The following is a 24,291-nucleotide window of genomic DNA, read 5'->3' as shown; positions in this document are numbered from 1 at the left end:
CTACTGAAGCTGTTGCAGTGATTAAAAGGGACTTTTTTATTTAAAAAATAAATAAATAAATAAATCCTCACAAATTGTTTGTGAAGATTGACGTTTAAAGTGCGGTGAAAACATCCAGGATTTGTTTTGGAGCGCCGGCCAGATCTTGGGTTTGTTTGGATTTTAAAACTAAATACATTTAATGAATTAATTGTCAACAGACATCAACACGAGCCATGTTTTAAGTGTACAAAGAAGTTAAGCAATAAGTAAATACTCTTTACTCTTAATCTTAATGACAAATAAAACATTTCAGTTTAAAAAAATAAGTCACACTGATGCTTTAAAACAATAAAACAACACTTTATAAACATTGACTTTACAGACTGTGGAGGGGGGGCGTGGCCTGCGGACCTGCAGCGAAGCGGGGTGCGCCAGGACCCGCTTCGAAATCAGCGACAGGTGCGTAGATGGCCCACCTGGGCCTGCTTATCTAATCACCTGTCGCTCTGTTAAAAGGCGGCAGCCGGGGAGGAGGGAGGAGTTGGAGTGGGAGCAAGAGCAAGAGCAAGAGCGAGCAGGAGACAAAAAAGGACAATTGCTGAAAAGCACCTAAGAGACTTTATTGAAAATAAAACAGTGTTCTAAAACCTGAAAAGGAGCTGTCATGTCTGTGATTGGTGGTCCGAGGAACCCGGAGGGAAGAAACCTCCACACAGACATAAGTGCATAATAAAAGCCATGTCGCAGTCGCTCCTCTCGTATTTCATTTTTATTTTTTTTAACTGTCACACAAGTGTAAAAAGAAGTTAACCACTGCAATAGTCTAACATTAAGATGATAAAAACCCTCTTAGACTATTATTTAATGATTAATACAAAAAAAATTAGGTCATATTTGCTACACACTCTTTTCATTTTTTCCACATTTTGAACAGTCACACATATGTTTACTGTACCCTAAGATTTTTTGTTAAAATAAAGTCAATAATGCAATTTTTTGTTGTTCCCTTTATTTAGAAAAGTACAGAAAAGTATCGAAATAATTTTGGTACTGGTACCAAAATATTGGGACAACACTAACTGTAATACATTCTGTACTGTACTACGGAACACTGTTTTGTTATTTGCCACAGTACAGTCCCCTTTTATACTGAGATTAGTTCTTCCAAACAACACAACATTTAGAGCTAATTTAATTTAAAGTGGCGGTTATACACTTGAAATTGACTTTTTTTTTTTTTTTGCTCCAGTAGCTACAAATCAACTGTGATCAACCTGCATTTCACCCCGAAAATGTCACATTTTTTTGCAGAAAAATACCGGTTCCTCTTTTTTTTAACGGGCATGACGTGTCTCGGTCCAGCTGCTGCTAATAAGGGCGACAGGTGATTAGATCACCAGCCCCAGCTGGGCTATCCACTCACCTGCCGCTGGCTTCGAGGCCGATCCTTACACACCCTGCTCCGTGGCAGGCCCGCAGACCACGCCCCCCTCCACATTCACAATTTTATTTAAGGACAAATTGCAATAATAAACATATGTTTACTGTACCCTAAGATTTTTTTGTTATAATAAAGCCAATAATGCCCTTTTTTGCGGTCCCCTTTATTTAGAAAAGTACCGAAAAGTATCGAAATAATTTTGGTACCGGTACCAAAATATTGGGACAACACTAACTGTAATACATTCTGTACTGTACTACGGAACACTGTTTTGTTATTTGCCAGAGTACAGTCCCCTTTTATACTGAGATTAGTTCTTCCAAACAACACAACATTTAGGGCTAATTTGATTTAAAGTGGCGGTTATACACTTGAAACTGACTCTTTTTTTTTTTTTTTTGCTCCAGTAGCTACAAATCAACTGTGATCAACCTGCATTTCACCCCGAAAATGTCACATTATATTGCAGAAAAATACCGGTTCCCTTTTTTTTTAACAGGCATGACGTGTCTCGGTCCGGCTGCTGCTAATAAGGGCGACAGGCGATTAAATCACCAGCGCCAGCTGGACAATCCACTCACCCGCCGCTGGCTTCGAGGCCGGTCCTTACACATCCGCTCTGCGGCAGGCCCGCAGATCACGCCCCCCTCCACATTCACTATTTTATTTAAGGAAAAATTGCAATAATAAACATATGTTTACTGTACCCTAAGATTTTTTTTTGTTATAATAAAGCCAATAATGCCATTTTTTGCGGTCCCCTTATTTAGAAAAGTACAAAAAAGTATCGAAAAAATTTTGGTACCGGTACCAAAATATTGGGATAACACTAACTGTAATTTCTGTACTGTACTACGGAACACTGTTTTGTTCTTTGCCAGAGTAAAGTCCCCTTTTATACTGAGATTAGTTTTTCCAAACAACACAACATTCAGGGCTAATTTGATTTAAAGTGGCGGTTATACACTTCAAATTGACTATTTAAAAACAATTTTTTTTGCTCCAGTAGCTACAAATCAACTGTGATCAACCTGCATTTCATCCCGAAAATGTCACGTTTTTTGCAGAAAAATACCTGTTCCCTTTTTTTTTAACAGGCATGACGTGTCTCGGTCCGGCTGCTGCTAATAAGGGCGACAGGTGATTAGATCACCAGCCCCAGCTGGGCTATCCACTCACCCGCCGCTGGCTTCGAGGCCGGTCCTTACACCCCCCGCTCCACTGCAGGCCCGCAGACCACGCCCCCCCTCCACATTTACTATTTTAATTAAGGACAAACTTGCAATAATAAACATATGTTTACTGTACCCTAAGATTTGTTTGTTATAATAAAGCCAATAATGCCATTTTTTGCGGTCCCCTTTATTTAGAAATGTACCGAAAAGTATCGAAATAATTTTGGTACCGGTACAACACTAACTGTAATACATTCTGTACTGTACTATGGAACACTGTTTTGTTATTTGCCAGAGTACAGTCCCCTTTTATACTGAGATTAGTTCTTCCAAACAACACAACATTCAGGGCTAATTTTTATTTAAAGTGGTGGTTATACACTTGAAATTGACTATTTTTAGAAAAATTTTTTTGCTCCAGTAGCTACAAATCAACTGTGATCAACCTGCATTTCACCCCGAAAATGTCACGTTTTTTGCAGAAAAATACCGGTTCCCCCTTTTTTTTAACGGGCATGACGTGTCTCGGTCCGGCTGCTGCTAATAAGGGCAACAGGTGATTAGATCACCAGCACCAGCTGGGCAATCCACTCACCTACCGCTGGCTTCGAGGCCGGTCCTTACACACCCCGCTACGCGGCAGTCCTGCAGACCACGCCCCCCCTCCACATTTACTATTTTATTTAAGGACAAACTTGCAATAATAAACATATGTTTACTGTACCCTAAGATTTTTTTGTTATAATAAAGCCAATAATGCCATTTTTTGCGGTCCCCTTTATTTAGAAATGTACCGAAAAGTATCGAAATAATTTTGGTACCGGTACAACACTAACTGTAATACATTCTGTACTGTACTATGGAACACTGTTTTGTTCTTTGCCAGAGTACCGTCCCCTTTTATACTGAGATTAGTTCTTCCAAACAACACAACATTTAGAGCTAATTTCATTTAAAGTGGCGGTTGTACACTTGAAATTGACTATTTTTTTTTTGCATTAATCTGCATTTCACCCCCGAAAATTTCACTTTTTTTTTTTTTTTTTCCTTGCAGAAAACATTCCCATTCAGAACAATCTCTCAGCAGCGAGAGTCAAGCAACACGTCCCCGCAAAGTCGTAAGTACAGACTTTTTACTCCATGAACTCATTCCAGGATCAGCAGATGGCTTGCGGGTGAGTCACAGAGTCCTGTGAGTTAAGAAGCACCGCCACGAACAAGAGAGCGTGAGTCACACTCAGGTTAGGATAAAGGCAGCAGAGATATTTGGCATTGTTTGGAGGGAAAAAACAACCTTTGACGTGGTTATGATCACTCCAGATAATTACTTGTAAGCTAAAACAATCAATCTAAGCGGTTTCCTTTCATAGGTACCGCACCTTCATGTGGAAAACAAAAAAACAAAACACAAATGGAATGAAGACAAATGACTCCAACGTACATCAGCACAAAAAAGAAACCAGACCAGCATTTGCCTGTGCCAAAGCCTTTTCAGCGAGAGTGCAGCCATCGACTGGTTAAAAGGCTACGCCAATCAATACAAAGTTGTTTTGGGCGCCGGCGCTATTATATTAATGTCATTGTGAGAAATAGGCGCTGGCTTAGGTGGCTTGTCGGCCAGCCTGTTTGGTCCCGTTTAGCTGCAGAAGTAATAGGAGCACTGTCGCAGATTGCTGGCCCTTTTCCAAATGAATCAAATGAGGATTTTTCTGGAGTACCGCAAAGACTTGTTTGTACGTGTAATAAAAAATAAATACAATTAAAGCTGCAAGCAGCGATGGACGGGACCGACTTTGACGGTACATAAAATCCAAACCGGAACAGTAATTAAAACTCTTTGGTCAACTTTTAATCAGAAGGGTTCAATCTCTCTCCTGTGCTAGTTTGAAGCCGACACGACAAACACGCTCAGAGGAGATAATGTTTGAAAAAAGGTGACCGGTTTTTACAAAACTTTTGTTTTGAAGGGGGAATTGCTGTGGGTTATCAATCTATGAAATGTAGGTCTAAGTGAGACCTACATAGAGGTTTTTGTTTCATGTCTCTAAGACATTCCTACTGGAAGTTACAGGCAGTTTTGTCTCAGTTTTCGTCCTAGGAGCAGTTGTGTCTGTGTTTTCTTCCTAGGGGGCGAGTTTTGGGGTTGGGTTTTTTATTAGATCGCAATTTTTGCCAGTCTTGATGTGTGTGTCCAGTTTGGTGAGTTTTGAAGCATTTTAAGGGGGTCAAATTACAGCTCAAAGAGGCAAAAGTGACTGTTTTTAGTAAACTTTTGTTTTGAAGGGGGAATTGCTAACCTCCTGTTGGAATTGCTAATTTCCTGTTGATTTTTGCTGAAGGATGTCAATGTATGAAATATAGGTCTAAGTGAGACCTACATAGAGGTTTTTGTTTCATGTCTCTAAGACATTCCTACTGGAAGTTACAGGCAGTTTTGTCTGAGTTTTCTTCCTAGGAGCAGTTGTGTCTGTGTTTTCTTCCTAGGGGGGGGGGGGGGGATTTTTGGGGTTGGGTTTTTTATTAGATCGCAATTTTTGCCAGTCCTGATGTGTGTGTCCAGTTTGGTGAGTTTTGAAGCATTTTAAGGGGGTGAAATTACAGCTCAAGAGGCAAAAGTGACTGTTTTTAGTAAACTTTTGTTTTGAAGGGGGAATTGCTAACTTCCTGTTGGAATTGCTAATTTCCTTTTGATTTTTGCTGAATGATGTTAATGTATGAAATATAGGTCTAAGTGAGACCTACATAGAGGTTTTTGTTTCACGTCTCTAAGACATTCCTACTGGAAGTTACAGGCAGTTTTGTCTGAGTTTTCTTCCTAGGAGCAGTTGTGTCTGTGTTTTCTTCCTAGGGGCGAATTTTGGGGTTGGGTTTTTTATTAGATCACAATTTTTGCCAGTCCTGATGTGTGTGTCCAGTTTGGTGAGTTTTGAAGCATTTTAAGGGGGTCAAATTACAGCTCAAAGAGGCAAAAGTGACTGTTTTTAGTAAACTTTTGTTTTGAAGGGGGAATTGCTAACTTCCTGTTGGAATTGCTAATTTCCTTTTGATTTTTGCTGAATGATGTTAATGTATGAAATATAGGTCTAAGTGAGACCTACATAGAGGTTTTTGTTTCACGTCTCTAAGACATTCCTACTGGAAGTTACAGGCAGTTTTGTCTGAGTTTTCTTCCTAGGAGCAGTTGTGTCTGTGTTTTCTTCCTAGGGGGCGAATTTTGGGGTTGGGTTTTTTATTAGATCACAATTTTTGCCAGTCCTGATGTGTGTGTCCAGTTTGGTGAGTTTTGAAGCATTTTAAGGGGTCAAATTACAGCTCAAAGAGGCAAAAGTGACTGTTTTTAGTAAACTTTTGTTTTGAAGGGGGAATTGCTAACTTCCTGTTGGAATTGCTAACTTCCTGTTGATTTTTGCTGAAGGATGTTAATGTATGAAATATAGGTCTAAGTGAGACCTACATAGAGGTTTTTGTTTTATGTCTCTACGACATTCCTACCGGAAGTTACAAGCAGTTTTGTCTGTGTTTTTTCCTAGGGGGCGCTAGAGCGCAATTTTGAGTTTTGGGGTTTGGTTTTTTGATTAGATCGCAATTTTTGCCAGTCCTGATGTACGTGTCAAATATGGTGAGTTTTAAAGCATGTTAAGGGGGTCAAATTACAGCTCAACGAGGCGGCGGAATAATAATAATAAAGAATAAAACGTTACAATAACAATAGGGTCCTCTGTCCCAAAGGGACATTGCGGTCCCTAAAAATGGGCCATTTTGCTTGGTCTGTGATATGAGGTTGTTAGAGATGTCCGATAATATCGGACTGCCGATATCATCGGCCGATAAATGCTTTAAAATGTAATATCGGAAATTATCGGTATCGGTTTCAAAAAGTAAAATGTATGACTTTTTAAAAACGCCTCTGTACGGAGTGGTACTTGGACGTAGGGAGAAGTACAGAGCAGTTGCGTCTCCCAGTCATACTTGCCAACCCTCCCGATTTTCCCGGGAGACTCCCGAATTTCAGTGCCTCTCCCAGGGCAACCATTCTCCCGAATTTCTCCCGATTTCCACCCAGACAACAATATTGGGGGCGTGCCTTAAAGGCACTGCCTTTGCGTGCCGGCCCAATCACATAATATCTACGGCTTTTCACACACACAAGTGAATGCGAAGCATACTTGGTCAACAGCCATACAGGTCACACTGAGGGTTGCCATATAAACAACTTTAACACCGTTACAAATATGCGCCACACTGTGAACCCACACCAAACAAGAATGACAAACACATTTCGGGAGAACATCCGCACCGTAACACAACATAAACACAACAGAACAAATACCCAGAACCCCTTGCAGCACTAACTCTTCCGGGACGCTACAATATACACCCCCCACTACCCTCTACCCCCCCACCTCAACCCCGCCCACCTCAACCTCCTCATGCTCTCTCAGGGAGAGCATGTCCCAAATTCCAAGCTGCTGTTTTGAGGCATGTTAAAAAAAATAATGCACTTTGTGACTTCAATAATAAATATGGCAGTGCCATGTTGGCATTTTTTTTTCCATAACTTGAGTTGATTTATTTTGGGAAACCTTGTTACATTGTTTAATGCATCCAGCGGGGCATCACAACAAAATTAGGCATAATATTGTGTTAATTCCACGACTGTATATATCGGTATCGGTTGGTATCGGAATCCGTAATTAAAAGAGTTGGACAATATCGGAATATCGGATATCGGCAAAAAAGCCATTATCGGACATCTCTAGAGGTTATCCATGACCGAGCTTGTGACGAGTGTACAATCATCCGCTGTTTGTTCATTATAAATCAAATATTTTCACACCTAGAGCCTAGGGTTGTACGGTATACCGGTACTAGTATTGTATCGTGGTTCTAATGAATACAAAAAACGTACTATCGAAATACATTTTGGTACTGGTAACCATTGATTTTAATTATTTAATATTTTAGGGTAATCATAGTGAAAATATTAATAAAATCCCACTAAATATATTTGGGATCCAAAAGGTTCCCCACTCATAAAGTGATACATTTTTATTAGTTTTTTTTTTACTTTCAACACTTAAGTTACGAGATCAACTTCAGATGTATCCGCCGATTTTACGTTTGAACTATTATTTTGTTTTTTTTTACACTCTTTTGTCAAAGAAAACTTTGATGTTTTTATATGGCAACCACACAATATATGCAATATTTTTTCCACATAAAACATTTTAAAGTGAACATTTTGAAGCAATTGGAGTCAAGTCAAGTCAAGTCAACTTTATTTATATAGCACATTTTCAACAACTTTTTAGATTGCACCAAAGTGCTTTACAGGTTAAAAAAGCATGGAGCAAACAAAAAAACCAACAAAAAAAAAACCAACAACAAAAAAAAAAACAACTAAGCAAAACAAAAAAAACAAACAAAGAACATAAACAATTGGAGCCATGAATGGGTCAATAATTCATTATAACATAGATTTTTTTTTTTTTTTTTTTTTTTTTTTTGGAGCAATGTCAAAAAAAATAAAAATACAGAAAGACAAAAGAAGAAGAAAAAAACAGCCTGCATGGCAGCTTTGTGTCAACATTGCAACTTTTTCTCGTTAGATTTCAGCTCATTCCACTTTTTTAAATGTTTATTTTTTATTTTTGCAATACTATCAATTTTGCATTTTTTGCAGAATGTGTGGCGGTCCGGTAAACAATTAGCTGCGGGCCGCAAATGTCCCCCGGGGCCGCACTTTGGACACCCCTGATGTAAACCTTTGACCGCGACTGTAGGTGTCAAGCTCGGAAAAAAATACTTTTTTGAAGACATTTCACCCACCTCGCCCGGACCACCTTGGTAAGTACGCCAGGGGGGGGGGGGGGGGGTCTGCCGTGCCAGCTGTGCAGTGGAGGATGACACATAGGTTGAAGTGGTCACACATTTACTCAGAGTTCCTCCCTCTGGCACATGCTCTTGCCTAGGTCACACACTGCATTGCATAATGAAAAAAAAAAAAAAAAAAATGAAAAAAAAAATGAAAAAAAAAAAAAAAATGAAAAAAAAAGAAGCCGGACAACAATGAGGGGGAGGAAGAAGCCGTGCAAAAATAGCCGTATCGCAGCAGTCATCGCCCACAAACCCTCAGAGCGCCGCACCACTTCATTGCCACTAAATGAAGAGTCCCACTTCACGTGAGGGGGGGAATTACCCATCCTGATATTGCGTGGAAGAGTGCCCTTTTGTGCAGAAGGAACACGGCGTCGACGGCCATGAGCGAGGGCGCCGAATCTCTTCACCAACCCCCCCTTTGCCTCCGCTCTCCCCCCCGCCATCTCCTCCAACTCCCTCCAATGGCCTGAGGGAGCTGTTAGCTCTCTGGATGCTGGCTGCTCTATTGTGAGCGCTCATTGATTACCTCACAGCCGGTCGGGCCGGTCGGCATGGGGCCCTGCCTGTCTGGCCTTCGCCAGATCGAGATCTGGGGGGGAGCGGGGGGGGAAGGGGGACGTCCACCGCTTCCTGTATAGGCGCTTGTATCACGCTGCTTTCTGCCGTCTTCTCTCTGATCAATGGTGCAGACCTGCTTTAAAATAGTGCTTGACTTGCCTCCCTTCTACCGGGCGGCGGATCCATTTACCGCCTCGTTCGATACCTTGCATCACTTTTTTCAACCCGGCGATGACATTGGATACCGCACGTGTTCGTCCCACATTTAGCCCTTCCGAACAGACTATCGATCATGTGATCGTGCTTGGGCCGGAATGATCATTAAATAAAAACAATTAGTCAATCAAACGTAAATGATCAACAACATGAGAAGTTTGGCTATTTAACTGGCATGCCGGCCCCGTGAATTCAGTTCGGAACTGGGGAGGCAAAGCAATTTTGCAGAAAACAGAAAGAAGAAGAAGAACGGCTACGTGCAATCACTGCTATCATGGCCGAAGCTCCAAAACAACCAAAGAAACGAAAAGTTTTGTCTGAGGAGGCAAAAAAGAGAAAAACGGAGCTTACTCGGATAAAAGGACAGTCAGGATCAACATTGTCCCGGCGTGAGCTCAAAGACGAGGGATTTCAGACCGATACTGCCTTATCCAATCCAATCCACTTTATTTATATAGCACATTTACACAACAAGAATGTTTCCAAAGTGCTGCACAGCCATGTTAAAAACAATATTAAAAACAAAATTAAAAACAATATTAAAAACGATATTAAAAACGATATTAAAAACAATATTAAAAACAAAATTAAAAACAATATTAAAAACGATATTAAAAACGATATTAAAAACAATATTAAAAACGATATTAAAAACGATATTAAAAACGATATTAAAAACAATATTATGCTACACCAATGACTGAATAAAAACAAAGAATAAATGAATAGAAAACCAATACAGAAACAATATAAAAAATAAATATGATTAAAAACGATTTTAAAGGGTAAAACCAATTATAACAGTAAAATAGACATCAAAATGTATAAAGCTTATAAAGCTTTAGCTCTGTTCCTGCTGGACTAGTGGGTGACTTTTGATGCTCAAATCAAGATGATAATGCGAATGTTAGCTATCGGAAATGTGCGTGTTGGCAATAAATTGCCACCAGCGTGGTAGTGTCACACTGCTTACTACTTACTGATCATTAAATAAAATAATTAGTCAATCAAACGTAAATAATCAACAACATGAGAATTTTGGCTATTTAACTGGCATGCCGGCTCCTAAATTCAGTTCAAAACTTGGGAGACAAAACAATTTTGCAGCAATTTGTGCTCCTGTTGTATAGATGAACTTGGACAGATCCTTGCATTGATATTTTAAAGCTCCAAAACAACCAAAGAAACGAAAAGTTTTGTCTGAGGAGGCAAAAAAGAGAAATACGGACCTTACTCGGATAAAAGGACAGTCAGGATCAACATTGTCCTGGTTTCCACTCGCTGGTGTGAACTCAAAGACGAGGAATTTCAGACCGATGCTGCCTTGGCTTTGTTCCTGCTGGACTAGTAAGTGACTAATGCTAATGTTAGCTATCGGAAATGTGCGTGTTGGCAATAAATTGCCACCAGTGTGATAGTTTCACACTACTTACTATTTACTGATCATTGAATAAAATAATTTGTCAATCAAACGTAAATGATCAACAACACGAGAATTTTGGCTATTTAACTGGCATACCACCCCCTAAGTTTAGTTAAAAACTGGGGAGACAAAACAATTTTGCAGCAATTTGTGCTCCTGTTGTATAGATGAACTTGGACAGATCTTTGCATTGATATTTTAAATCTCCAAAATAACCAAAGAAACGAAAAGTTTTGTCTGATGAGGCAAAAAAAGAAAAACGGAGCTTACTCGGATAAAAGGACAGCCAGGATCAACATTGTCCCGGCGTGAGCTCAAAGACGAGGGATTTCAGACCAATGCTGCCTTGGCTTTGTTCCTGCTGGACTATCCATCCATCCACTCATTTTCTACCGCTGGACTAGTAAGTGACTAATGCTAATGTTAGCTATCAGAAATGTGCGTGTTGGCAATAAATTGCCACCAGCGTGGTAGTTTCACACTACTTACTACTTACTGATCATTAAATAAAATAATTAGTCAATCAAACGTAAATAATCAACAACATGAGAATTTTGGCTATTTAACTGGCAAAACGGCCCCTAAATTTGGTTCAAAACTGGGGAGACAAACAATTTTGCAGCAATTTGTGCTCCTGTTGTATAGATGAACTTGGACAGATCCTTGCATTTACATTTTAAAGCTCCAAAACAACCAAAGAAACAAAAAGTTTTGTCTGATGAGGCAAAAAAGAAAAACGGACAGTCAGGATCAACATTGTCCCGGTTTCCACTCGCTGGCGTGAGCTCAAAGACGAGGAATTTCAGACCTTGGGATTGTTCCTGCTGGACTAGTAAGTGACTAGTAAGATGATATTGCTAATGTTAGCTATCGGAAATGTGCGGTAGCAATAAATTGCCACCAGCGTGGTAGTTTCACACTACTTACTACTTACTGATCATTAAATAAAATAATTAGTCAATCAAACGTAAATAATCAACATGATAATTTTGGCAAAAGCGGCCCCTAAATTCGGTTCAAAACTGGGGAGACAAACAATTTTGCAGCAATTTGTGCTCCTGTTGTATAGATTAACTTGGACAGATCCTTGCATTGATATTTTAAAACTCCAAAACAACCAAAGAAACAAAAAGTTTTGTCTGATGAGGCAAAAAAGAAAAACGGACAGTCAGGATCAACATTGTCCCGGTTTCCACTCGCTGGCGTGAGCTCAAAGACGAGGAATTTCAGACCTTGGGATTGTTCTTGCTGGACTAGTAAGTGACTAGTAAGATGATATTGCTAATGTTAGCTATCGGAAATGTGTGTTAGCAATAAATTGCCACCAGCGTGGTAGTTTCACACTACTTGCTACTTACTGATCATTAAATAAAATAATTAGTCAATCAAACGTAAATAATCAACAACATGATAATTTTGGCAAAAGCGGCCCCTAAATTCGGTTCAAAACTGGGGAGACAAACAATTTTGCAGCAATTTGTGCTCCTGTTGTATACAAACCCCAAAACCAGTGAAGTTGGCACGTTGTGTGAATGGTAAATAAAAACAGAATACAAAGATTTGCAAATCCTTTTCAACTTATATTCAATTGAATAGACTGCAAAGACAAGATTTTTAACGTTCGAACTGGTAAACTTTGTTATTTTTTTTACAAATATTAGCTCATTTGGAATTTGATGCCTGCAACAGAATATTCAAAATAAGACTAAAAGTGAAGGGAGTAGTCTGTACCCCTACTTAGCTTTCTGGAAAACGTGGCCCCCAAAACAATTTGGTCGAAGAACTCTGCCGTGGGATTTGATTTGTGACTCCATTTTGGTCATAAATATTACTTATTTATTATCATAATTACACGCCTGAAGGGCCACACCCGACTTACACGCCCTCAGTGTGTTTACATGTAATAAAAAACAAATTGACGTAATTTGTAGCACTTAAAAAACACTTGTAAAAACCTTAATGAGGTTTTTGCATGCAGCTTGGAATGGCTCAACATTGTGTATGGAAAAACCTTTAATAAGGGTTATGACTTTTTAAAGTTGGTATTAAAAGGTTATACCTAAATGTTTTAATGAACATTTTATTTCTTCTGGTTCTTTATTTGACTCTTTCTCCACGTTCTAATCAGCCGAATGTTCAGAAGGTTTGCATGTCCCAGCAGGCACAAGACGTTGATACAACGTTGATTATACGTACATGTCCTTTAAAGCTGACTTTGAAACAAGGTTGCAAAATAGTTGTATTTGTGAATTGAGACAACGTTGGCGTCTAACGTTGGATCAATGATGTTGATTGGGAAATGACCAACATTCAATGGTCAAATCTGTCATGATCCGTGGCCCGGATCATGTTTTGGTATTTTCGGTTAGTTTTGGACTCCCTCAGTTGCTGTTTTGTGCACCCTTGACTTTGTTTTAGTTACCATGGTTGCTTATTATTTACACCTGCCTCTGATTGGTGTTCGGGACGCTCACCTGCTCCCCGAGCACTAATCAGAGGCATTATTTAAGCCTGCCTTTGCCGGTCAGTCGACCTGGCTTCTTTGTTTGCTTCATGCTACAGTTACGTGAGTATTCCTTGTCTTTTGCCTACACTGTAAAAAAAAAAATCCTATTTTTATGGTTAATTTACTCTAAATTTCTACTGTAATTTTTCTATTATTTTTTAAAATAGTTTATAAAACTGTAGAAGTGAAGACATTATCTGTAAATAAACAATCCGCCTGTTATTTTAAGTAATATGCCAGTAATGACAAACTATGTATATTTCTATTTTTTTTAACAGAAAAATACCAAATTAATTATACATAGCATTTTCTGTTTTCTTAAATTACTTTCAAATTCATGTAAAATTACAGTAATTATCTTTCATTAAATATGTAGCTTGTTATATAAAAGTCTATGTCCATACTAACAATCTAAGGTATTTTTCTGCATAACTGTTTGCATCGTCACTTTATTAAAGGTGGTTGATTTTAATAATTTAGTAAAAATCTGTGAAATTACGATATTTTTCCATGAAACGTTTCATGAAAATTTCTGTAAATATAATGTTTTTGATCATTATTTGGTTTACAATGTTTTACTTTAATTTTATGGTTTTCTTTTGGCAGCCGTAGCTGCTAGTAGATGACCGTTTTTTTACAGAATTTTTTTTTTACAGTGTAGGCTATGTGTTAGCGTTTGCTTCGAGTGCGATCGGCACATTTTTCCTCTGGTTTGTTTTCTGTTTTGGCACTTCTTTGAGTTCTACAAATAAATGATGTTCCTACCTGCACGTCCTGTCCGGAGTGGTCCGTTTGCATCCCGGGGGAACGATCCTCGCAGCAAGCTGCGACCCCCCCAGAACCCAACATTGATTAAATGTCGTCAAAAAGCATGTTGTTACAACGTTGTATTTGCGTTGTAGAATATTGGTTGGAAAATGACCAAAATTTAATGGCCAAATAACATCAGAACCCAAAATTGTCGGCTTAAACCCCCCTAAAATATTCTTAAGCCCCCCTAAATAATTTGGTGTTAAAAAATAAATAAATAAATAAAAAATCTATTTTATTTTTTACAAATACATGACGACATATTCATTATAAAGTGGCCTGAATATGAGTTTAAATAAATAATCATTAAACCTGTCATTATTCACTCAGTTTCCCCTCACTTCATAGCGTAAGGTAGAGAGCCCCTTTAGTGCGTCGGTATCCAATCCATTCCACTTGTTCATATAGAAAATGCCCACATCACTCAAAATCCAGTCCGCATTTTCTCTCCGACCTTGCTTGCGGTCCTTGGACTTGTTCATATACAAAATGCCCACATCACTCAGAATCCAGTCCGCATTTTCTCTGCGACCTTGCTTGCGGTCCTGCAGGTGTACGAAGCACATTAGCACACAGCACTGCAGAACAAGAATGTGAACGGATGCAAAATGGACATAAGAAACTTTTTAAAGAAAGTAAGTATTCATCACTGCTTGTAGTAAAATGTATTAGCTCCACTTTACACCAGGTCTGGGTTTGACAAAAAGTTACATTCCCGCTCTAAAACAATGCTGATACTTAGTTAGCTAGTTAGCCTGAAATGCATCATGAAGATCCTGGTTATTTATAAAGTTAAATGTGCTTGTGCGCTACGTTCGCACGCATCCTGTGCATCTCCTGGGGGCTAAGCCCCCCCTGTCCTAAAAAGCTAGTGACGCCCCTGGCGCGAGCATTGTTGTTTTTGCACTTTTTGGCTTCTTGTTAAGTGACTTTTTTTGGGTGGATTCGGTCTTGCACGTGGAGGGTTTGGGTGTGGGCTTTGGTTGGTGTGGCGCTCCCGTCGGGCGGTGCATTCTGCGGCGGAGGTGCTTGGCACCAGGAGGCGGGGTTATGAGGCGAGCCTCACACAGTGCGTCTTCGCAGCAGTTTTATGAACGCTCAGCACTAGAAATACGTTACACACATACAGTTGTTGACAAAATACACTGGACATTATATACCTCAGCTAACTAAACTATGGAAATGTATAATATAATTCATATAGCAATACGGTCTCACTGCACAGCAGGCCAGCAGTTAGCCGAGTCATTGTGCACAATCCATGTTGAGGCACAACGCAGTGACGTGCCTCAACTGGCTGCTGATCACCGCACCGTCTCTTCTCAGTATTTGAACGGCAAATGTGAAAATAAAAATAAAAATAATCTAAAACTGGTGAAGTTAAATGGAAAATAACTTTAGTATAATCACTGGATACATAAAACAATTTAATTAATTTTTTTTTCTTTTTACTTTTTTTTTTCTTTCCATGATGGCAGGTGAGGCCCCGCCTCCCCTGCCTCTAGTGACTGCACGCCACTGATCAATATATATTAGGGATGTCCGATAAATGCAATATCGGAAATTATTGCTATGGTTTTTTTTTATTATCTGTATCGGGTTTTTTTTCTTTTTTTTTTCTTTCTTATTAAATCAACATAAAAAACACAAGATACACTTACAATTAGTGCACCAACCCAAAAAACCTCCCTCCCCCCATTTCTTTCTGTTATCAATATTCTGGTTCCTACATTATATATCAATATATATCAATACAGTCTGCAAGGGATACAGTCCGTAAGCACACATGATTGTGCGTGCTGCTGGTCCACTAATAGTACTAACCTTTAACAGTTAATTTTACTCATTTTCATTCATTACTAGTTTCTATGTGACTGTTTTTATATTGTTCTACTTTCTTTTTTATTCAAGAAAATGTTTTTAATTTATTTATCTTATTTTATTTTATAATTTTTTTTAAAAGTACCTTATCTTCACCATACCTGGTTGTCCAAATTAGGCATAATAACGTGTTAATTCCACGACTGTATATATCGGTATCGGTTGATATCGGTATCGGTAATTAAAGAGTTGGACAATATCGGAATATCGGCTATCGGCAAAAAGCCATTATCGGACATCCCTACTTGTGAGTGTTGATGACACAACAGTTGATATTCTAGTTTCAAGCATGTTTTACTCAATATAGGTCATCAAATCTCAGCAACAAGCTGTAATATCTTACTGAGATCTTTTAGGACCAAAACCCTTAAAACAAGTAAAACACTCTAACATAAAATCTGCTTAGTGAGAAGAATTATATATAAGAAAATGTTTTTCATTTATTTATCTTATTTTATTTAATTAATAATAAAAAAAAGACCTTATCTTCACCATACCTGGTTGTCCAAATTAGGCATAATAATGTGTTAATTCCACGACTGTATGTATCGGTTGATATCTGAATCGGTAATTAAGAGTTGGACAATATCGGAATGTCAGATATTGGCAAAAAAGCCATTATCGGATATCTCTAATTACATTTCAACATTTCTGTCAAGGAAGATTTGCTTCAGCCTGCGACACATAAAGTCATTTTGATAGTAGGCTAATATAGACACTTACATCATGTGTTGCCTACATTATAACATTTATATAAGACTTTAAATTTTCGGCGGCTCCAGACGGATTAGTTTTTTGCATTTTTGGTCCAATATTTCAACGTTTTCGGTTGCCGACCCCTGACTTAGGCCTACTACGCTACTGTATTAATGTTGGTCATTATTATGAGCCAAGTTTTTTTCTGAGGTGGTACAACCACTGGCTTGGAGTGTTTATGCGACAGGCATACCTTTGTACCAGAGATGTCCGATAATATCGGCCGATAAATGCTTTAAAATGTAATATCGGAAATGATCGGTATCGTTTTTTTTATTATTGGTATCGTATATTTTTATTTTTTTTATTTTTTACTTTTTTATTAAATCCACATAAAAAACACAGGATACACTTACAATTAGTGCACCAACCCTTCTACCGCTTATTCCCTTCGGGGTCGCGGGGGGCGCTGGAGCCTATCTCAGCTACAATCGGGCGGAAGGCGGGGTACACCCTGGACAAGTCGCCACCTCATCGCAGGGCCAACACAGATAGACAGACAACATTCACACTCACATTCACACACTAGGGCCAATTTAGTGTTGCCAATCAACCTATCCCCAGGTATATATATATATATATATATATATATATATATATATATATATATATATATATATATATATATATATATATATATATATATATATATATATATATATATATATATATATATATATATATATATATATATATATATATATATATATAAATTCCTAGTTTGTGAACCCGTTCTCAAACAATGGCAATAAAACTATTCTGATATCAGTACAGTCTGCAAGGGATACAGTCCGTAAGCACACATGATTGTGCGTGCTGCTGGTCCACTGATAGTACTAACCTTTAACAGTTAATTTTACTCACTTTCATTAATTACTAGTTTCTATGTAACTGTTTTTATATTGTTTTACTTTCTTTTTTATTCAAGAAAATGTTTTTAATTTATTTATCTTATTTTATGAATTTTTTTTAAAAAGGACCTTATCTTCACCATACCTGGTTGTCCAAATTAGGCATAATAATGTGTTAATTCCACGACTGTATATATCGGTATTGGTTGATATCGGTACCGGTAATTAAAGAGTTGGACAATATCGGAATATCGGCTATCGACAAAAAGCCATTATCGGACATCCCTACTTGTGAGTGTTGATGACACAGCTTTGCAACAGTTGATATTCTAGTTTCAAGCATGTTTTACTCAATATAGGTCATCAAATCTCAGCAACAAGCTGTAATATCTTACTGAGATCTTTTAGGACCAAAACCCTTAAAACAAGTAAAACACTCTAAAATAAAATCTGCTTAGTGAGAAGAATTACACCACCATTCAAAAGTTTGGGGTCACCCAAACAATTTTGCGGAATAGCCTTCATTTCTTAGAACAAGAATAGACTGTCGAGTTTCAGATGAAAGTTCTCTTTTTCGGGCCATTTTGAGCGTTTAATTGACCCCACAAATGTGATGCTCCAGAAACTCAATCTGCTCAAAGGAAGGTCAGTTTTGTAGCTTCTGTAACGAGCTAAACTGTTTTCAGATGTGTGAACATGATTGCACAAGGGTTTTCTAATCATCAATTAGCCTTCTGAGCCAATGAGCAAACACATTGTACCATTAGAACACTGGAGTGACAGTTGCTGGAAATGGGCCTCTATACACCTATGTAGATATTGCACCAAAAACCAGACATTTGCAGCTAGAATAGTCATTTACCACATTAGCAATGTATAGAGTGTATTTCTTTAAAGTTAAGACTAGTTTAAAGTTATCTTCATTGAAAAATAAGGACATTTTAATGTGATCCCAAACTTTTGAACGGTAGTGTACATATAAGAAAATGTTTTTAATTTATTTATCTTATTTTATTTAATTAATTTAAAAAAAAGGACCTTATCTTCACCATACCTGGTTGTCCAAATTAGGCATAATAATGTGTTAATTCCACGACTGTATATATATCGGTATCGGTTGATATCGTATCGGTAATTAAAGAGTTGGACAATATCGGAATATCGGATACCGGCAAAAAGGCATTATCGGACATTCCCTACTTTGTACCTAACGTGTGCACACTATTTTGCAGGCAATTTTACATATTTTATTGACTTAACTGGCGGTCAATCACATGCTCAAACCCCCCCCCGCCCCCCGGGAATGGCGTCTGTGTCGGCGCGCCCATTTAAAGCACACCAGTGAAAAATGTGTTTCCATCCTCACTCCGGTGTGAAAGACATGTCAGTCAGCAGTCAGTCCGACTTGTTTATTGCTACGCCGGTGGAGCGTTTTATAGCAGCTTGCTCGTGACAGCAGGGTGGCACCCCGAACAGGCATCACACCTCCGTGTGAACACTGGAGCTGATGTCAGCACTTACCACTGCCCCCCTCCTCTGCCATGTAAAGCCATGTTTCCACCAAGCGATATAGGGCAGTACTGTGTCCCATATGCCCCTCAGAACCATTGCCCACGGCAGTAGATTTGGGTTTTTGGTCTCTTCCTTTTGTTAGAGTTACAAGTAGAGATGTCCGATAATATCCGATATTGTCCAACTCTTAATTACCGATTCCGATATCAACCGATACCGATATATACAGTCGTGGAATTAACACATTATTACGCCTAATTTTGTTACTATACCATACTTGTCAACCCTCCCGTTTTTAGCGGGAGAATCCCGGTATTCAGCGCCTCTCCCGACAACCTCCCGGCAGAGATTTTCTCCCGACAAACTCCCGGTATTCAGCCGGAGCTGGAGGCCACGCCCCCTCCAGCTCAACGCGGACCTGAGACTGAGTGGGGACAGCCTGTTCTCACGTCCGCTTTCCTACAATATAAACAGCTTGCCTGCCCGAAGACGTCATAACATCTAGGGCTTTTATAGAGTGCACAACTGCGCACACAACAAGGAGACGAAGCAGAAGAACGAGGAAGTTACAGACATGGCGGCCGAAATGATATACTCATCATGAACGGAGAAGTTAAACAGGACAATACTGCCATCTAATGGATAGCCACTGGAACACTGAAATTCAAGTTTTTTTTTCTTTTTTCTATGTAAATAAAATTAAAAAAAAATATATATATATATAGCTAGAATTCACTGAAAGTCAAGTATTTCATACATATATATATATATATATATATATATATATATATATATATATATATATATATATATATATATATATATATATATATATATATATATATATATATATATATATATATAATATATATATATATATGAAATATATATGAAATACTCGAGTTGGTGAATTCTAGCTGTAAATAACCACGCCCCAAACCACGCCCCCCCCCCCACACCTCCCGATATTGGAGGTCTCAAGGTTGGCAAGTATGTACTATTCTAGTACCGGTATACCGTACAACATTTTTTGCAGCAAATTCTTAAAATTCTGTCATAGAGATGATTAGAGATGTCCGATAATGGCTTTTATTGCCGATATCCGATATTCCGATATTGTCCAACTCTTAATTACCGATTCCGATATCAACCGATACCGATATATACAGTCGTGGAATTAACACATTATTAGGGACCGAGTCCCTTTGGGACAGAGGACCCTATTGTATTTCTAGTGTGTTATTATTATACCGCCCCTTAACATGCTTCAAAACTCACCAAATTGGACACACACATCAGGACTGGCAAAAATTGCAATCTAATCAAAAAAACAAACCCCAAAACTCAAAATTGCGCTCTAGCGCCCCCTAGGAAGAAAACACAGACAAAACTGCCTCTAACTCCCAGTAGGAATGTCGTAGAGACATGAAACAAAAACCTCTATGTAGGTCTCACTTAGACATATATTTCATACACTGACAACCCCCAGAAAAAATCAACAGGAAGTTTGCAATTCCCCCTTCAAAACAAAAGTTGTGTAAAAACAGTCACCTTTTTTCAAACATTATCTCCACTGAGCGCGTTTGTCGTGTCGGCTTCAAACTAGCACAGGAGAGCGATTGAACCCTTCTGATTAAAAGTTGATGAAAGAGTTTTAATTACTGCTCCGGTTTGGATTTTATGAGCCCTCAAAGTCGGTCCCGTCCATCGCTGCTTGCAGCTTTAATTATGCCTGATTTTGTTGTGATGCCCCGCTGGATGCATTAAACAATGTAACAAGGTTTTCCAAAATAAATCAACTCAAGTTATGGACAAAAAAAATGCCAACATGGCACTGCCATATTTAGGGACCGAGTCCCTTTGGGACAGAGGACCCTATTGTATTTCTAGCGTTTTATTATTATACCGCCGCCTCTTTGAGCTGTAATTTGACCCCCTTAACATGCTTCAAAACTCACCAAATTGGACACACACATCAGGACTGGCGAAAATTGCGATCTAATCAAAAAAACCAAACCCCAAAACTCAAAATTGCTCTCTAGCGCCCCCTAGGAAGAAAACACAGACAAAACTGCCTGTAACTCCCAGTAGGAATGTCGTAGAGACATGAAACAAAAACCTCTATGTAGGTCTCACTTAAAAATTTGTTTCATACACTGACAACCCCCAGCAAAAATCAACAGGAAGTTTGCAATTCCCCCTTCAAAACAAAAGTTGTGTAAAAACAGTCACCTTTTTTCAAACATTTTCTCCTCTGAGCGCGTTTGTCGTGTCGGCTTCAAATTAGCACAGGAGAGAGATTGAACCCTTCTGATTAAAAGTTGATGAAAGAGTTTTAATTACTGCTCCGGTTTGGATTTTATGAGCCCTCAAAGTCGGTCCCGTCCATCGCTGCTTGCAGCTTTAATTATGCCTGATTTTGTTGTGATGCCCCGCTGGATGCATTAAAGAATGTAACAAGGTTTTCCAAAATAAATCAACTCAAGTTATGGACAAAAAAAATGCCAACATGGCACTGGCATATTTAGGGACCGAGTCCCTTCGGGACAGAGAACCCTATTGTATTTCTAAGCGTTTTATTATTATACCGCCGCCTCTTTGAGCTGTAATTTGACCCCCTTAACATGCTTCAAAACTCACCAAATTGGACACACACATCAGGACTGGCGAAAATTGCGATCTAATCAAAAAAACCAAACCCCAAAACTCAAAATTGCTCTTTAGCGCCCCCTAGGAAGAAAACACAGACAAAACTGCCTGTAACTCCCAGTAGGAATGTCGTAGAGACATGAAACCTCTATGTAGGTCTCACTTAGACATATATTTCATACACTGACAACCCCCAGCAAAAATCAACAGGAAGTTTGCAATTCCCCCTTCAAAACAAAAGTTGTGTAAAAACAGTCACCTTTTTTCAAACATTTTCTCCTCTGAGCGCGTTTGTCGTGTCGGCTTCAAATTAGCACAGGAGAGAGATTGAACCCTTCTGATTAAAAGCTGATGAAAGAGTTTTAATTACTGCTCCGGTTTGGATTTTATGAGCCCTCAATGTCAGTCCCGTCCATCGCTGCTTGCAGCTTTAATTATGCCTGATTTTGTTGTGATGCCCCGCTGGATGCATTAAAGAATGTAACAAGGTTTTCCAAAATAAATCAACTCAAGTTATGGACAAAAAAAATGCCAACATGGCACTGCCATATTTATTATTGAAGTCACAAAGTGCATTGTTTTTTTTTTAACATGCCTCAAAACAGCAGCTTGGAATTTGGGACATGCTCTCCCTGAGAGAGCATGAGGAGGTTGAGGTGGGCGGGTTGTTGGGGGGGTTATATTGTAGCGTCCCGTAAGAGTTAGTGCTGCAAGGGGTTCTGGGTATTTGTTCTGTTGTGTTTATGTTGTGTTACGGTGCGGATGTTCTCCCGAAATGTGTTGGTCATTCTAGTTTGGTGTGGGTTCACAGTGTGGCGCATATTTGTAACAGTGTTAAAGTTGTTTATACGGACACCCTCAGTGTAACCTGTATGGCTGTTGACCAAGTATGCCTTGCATTCACGTGTGTGTGTGAAAAGCCATAGATATTATGTGATTGGGCCGGCACGCAAAAACAGTGCCTTTAAGGTTTATTGGTGCTCTGTACTTCTCCCTACGTCCGTGTACACAGCGGCGTTTTAAAAAGTCATACATTTTACTTTTTGAAACCGATACCGATCATTTCCGATATTACATTTTAAAGCATTTATCTCTAGTTACAAGATATGGAAAAAAAAAATAGCAAAACACAAATGTCGTGTACATTATGGGCCTGATCAACAAAGGATTTGCGTGCACTGAGAGAAAAAAATTTGACGGTAAAATAACGGCAAAAAAAATACAGTTGCCACGTATAGGACATGTTGTTGATGTTGAATCTGTAAATTTTACAGTTGATAACTGTTTATGCTTTTGGTAAATTACTATGAAAAAAAACTGACATTAAAACAACGTCGAGAACTTGTTGTATTAGGTCCTGACGATATTAAAAACTTCTTGCAACATGCACGCAGCAAAAAGTCAGTGTTCAAAAACAAGAAAACAAACTACAAAAATGAGGGGTATTTTATTTGAACTAAGCAAAATTATCTGCCAATAGAACAAGAAAATTCGGCTTGTCAAGACTTTCCAAAACAAGTAAAATTAGCTAACCTCAATGAACCCCAAAATACCTTAAAATAAGTATATTCTCACTAATAACAAGTGCACTTTTCTTGGTAGAAAAAAAAAAGAGACATTTTTGCTCAATATGTTGAAAAATATTCTTAAATGAAGTAAATGCTAGTGCCATTATCTTGACATAATGATATGCGCTCGGCATTACATTTCTTGAAACCAGCAAACTTATACTAAAAGCTAATTTATTGTTCTTAATGGAAAGGCAACAAGGCAAGCGCTTGTTACTCTCGGGGTCTCCTAGCCGCTCAGGCAAATCATATTGTCTAAAAATGCATTTTTCCATGGATAACATGACATCATCGCGCCAAGTGCGTGCTCTTTCAGTCAATTAGTGCGCATATATACAGCCCGCAGTCCATTTGGCTGTCATCTGTTTTAATTATGAGACACATTCGTGTCAAAATCATGATTTATTTTTTTTCATGCTTGAAGTAAGAAATTATTACTTTAAAAAAAGTAGTTTTATACTTGTGAGTGTTGATGACACAGCTTTGCAACACTTGATATTCTAGTTTCAAGCATGTTTTACTCAATATAGGTCATCACATCTCAAGCTGTAATATCTTACTGAAATCTTTTAGGACCAAAACCCTTAAAACAAGTAAAACACTGGAACATAAAATCTGCTTAAGGGGGAGAATGATCTTATCAGACAGAAAATAAGCAAATATCACCCTTATTTAAGATATTTACTCAGTTTTTGCAGTGTAAGAAGAAGAACCGACGCCTCTTAGAGTGCACTTTCAGCGTGCTAAAAATAGATTCTGTTGTCGAGATCGCATTTCTATATCGCCCATGAAATGTTGTTTATTATATTACATTTGATCTTGCTGCATATTTCAAAATATAAAGAAACAGCACAGGTTGGTCCGTCTGTCATATATACTATACTGTACACTATACTGTACACACAAAAACCTCATTTAAATAGGGCGGTCCGCACCACTTTTGCACCGGTTATCAATTGTACACGCTGTCTTAGTCCATCACCCGCATCACGCCCACTAATTACACACAGCACTTGTTATTTAGCTCTTAATAGATCAGGACCTAAGTATTTAACGTTATTGCTCCTTCTGCCAGTTAGTAAT

Source organism: Entelurus aequoreus, linkage group LG09 (assembly GCF_033978785.1).
Source record: "Entelurus aequoreus isolate RoL-2023_Sb linkage group LG09, RoL_Eaeq_v1.1, whole genome shotgun sequence".
NCBI lineage: Eukaryota > Metazoa > Chordata > Actinopteri > Syngnathiformes > Syngnathidae > Entelurus > Entelurus aequoreus.
The sequence above is the reverse complement of the archived record's forward strand: the minus strand, read 5'-3'. Positions refer to the sequence as shown.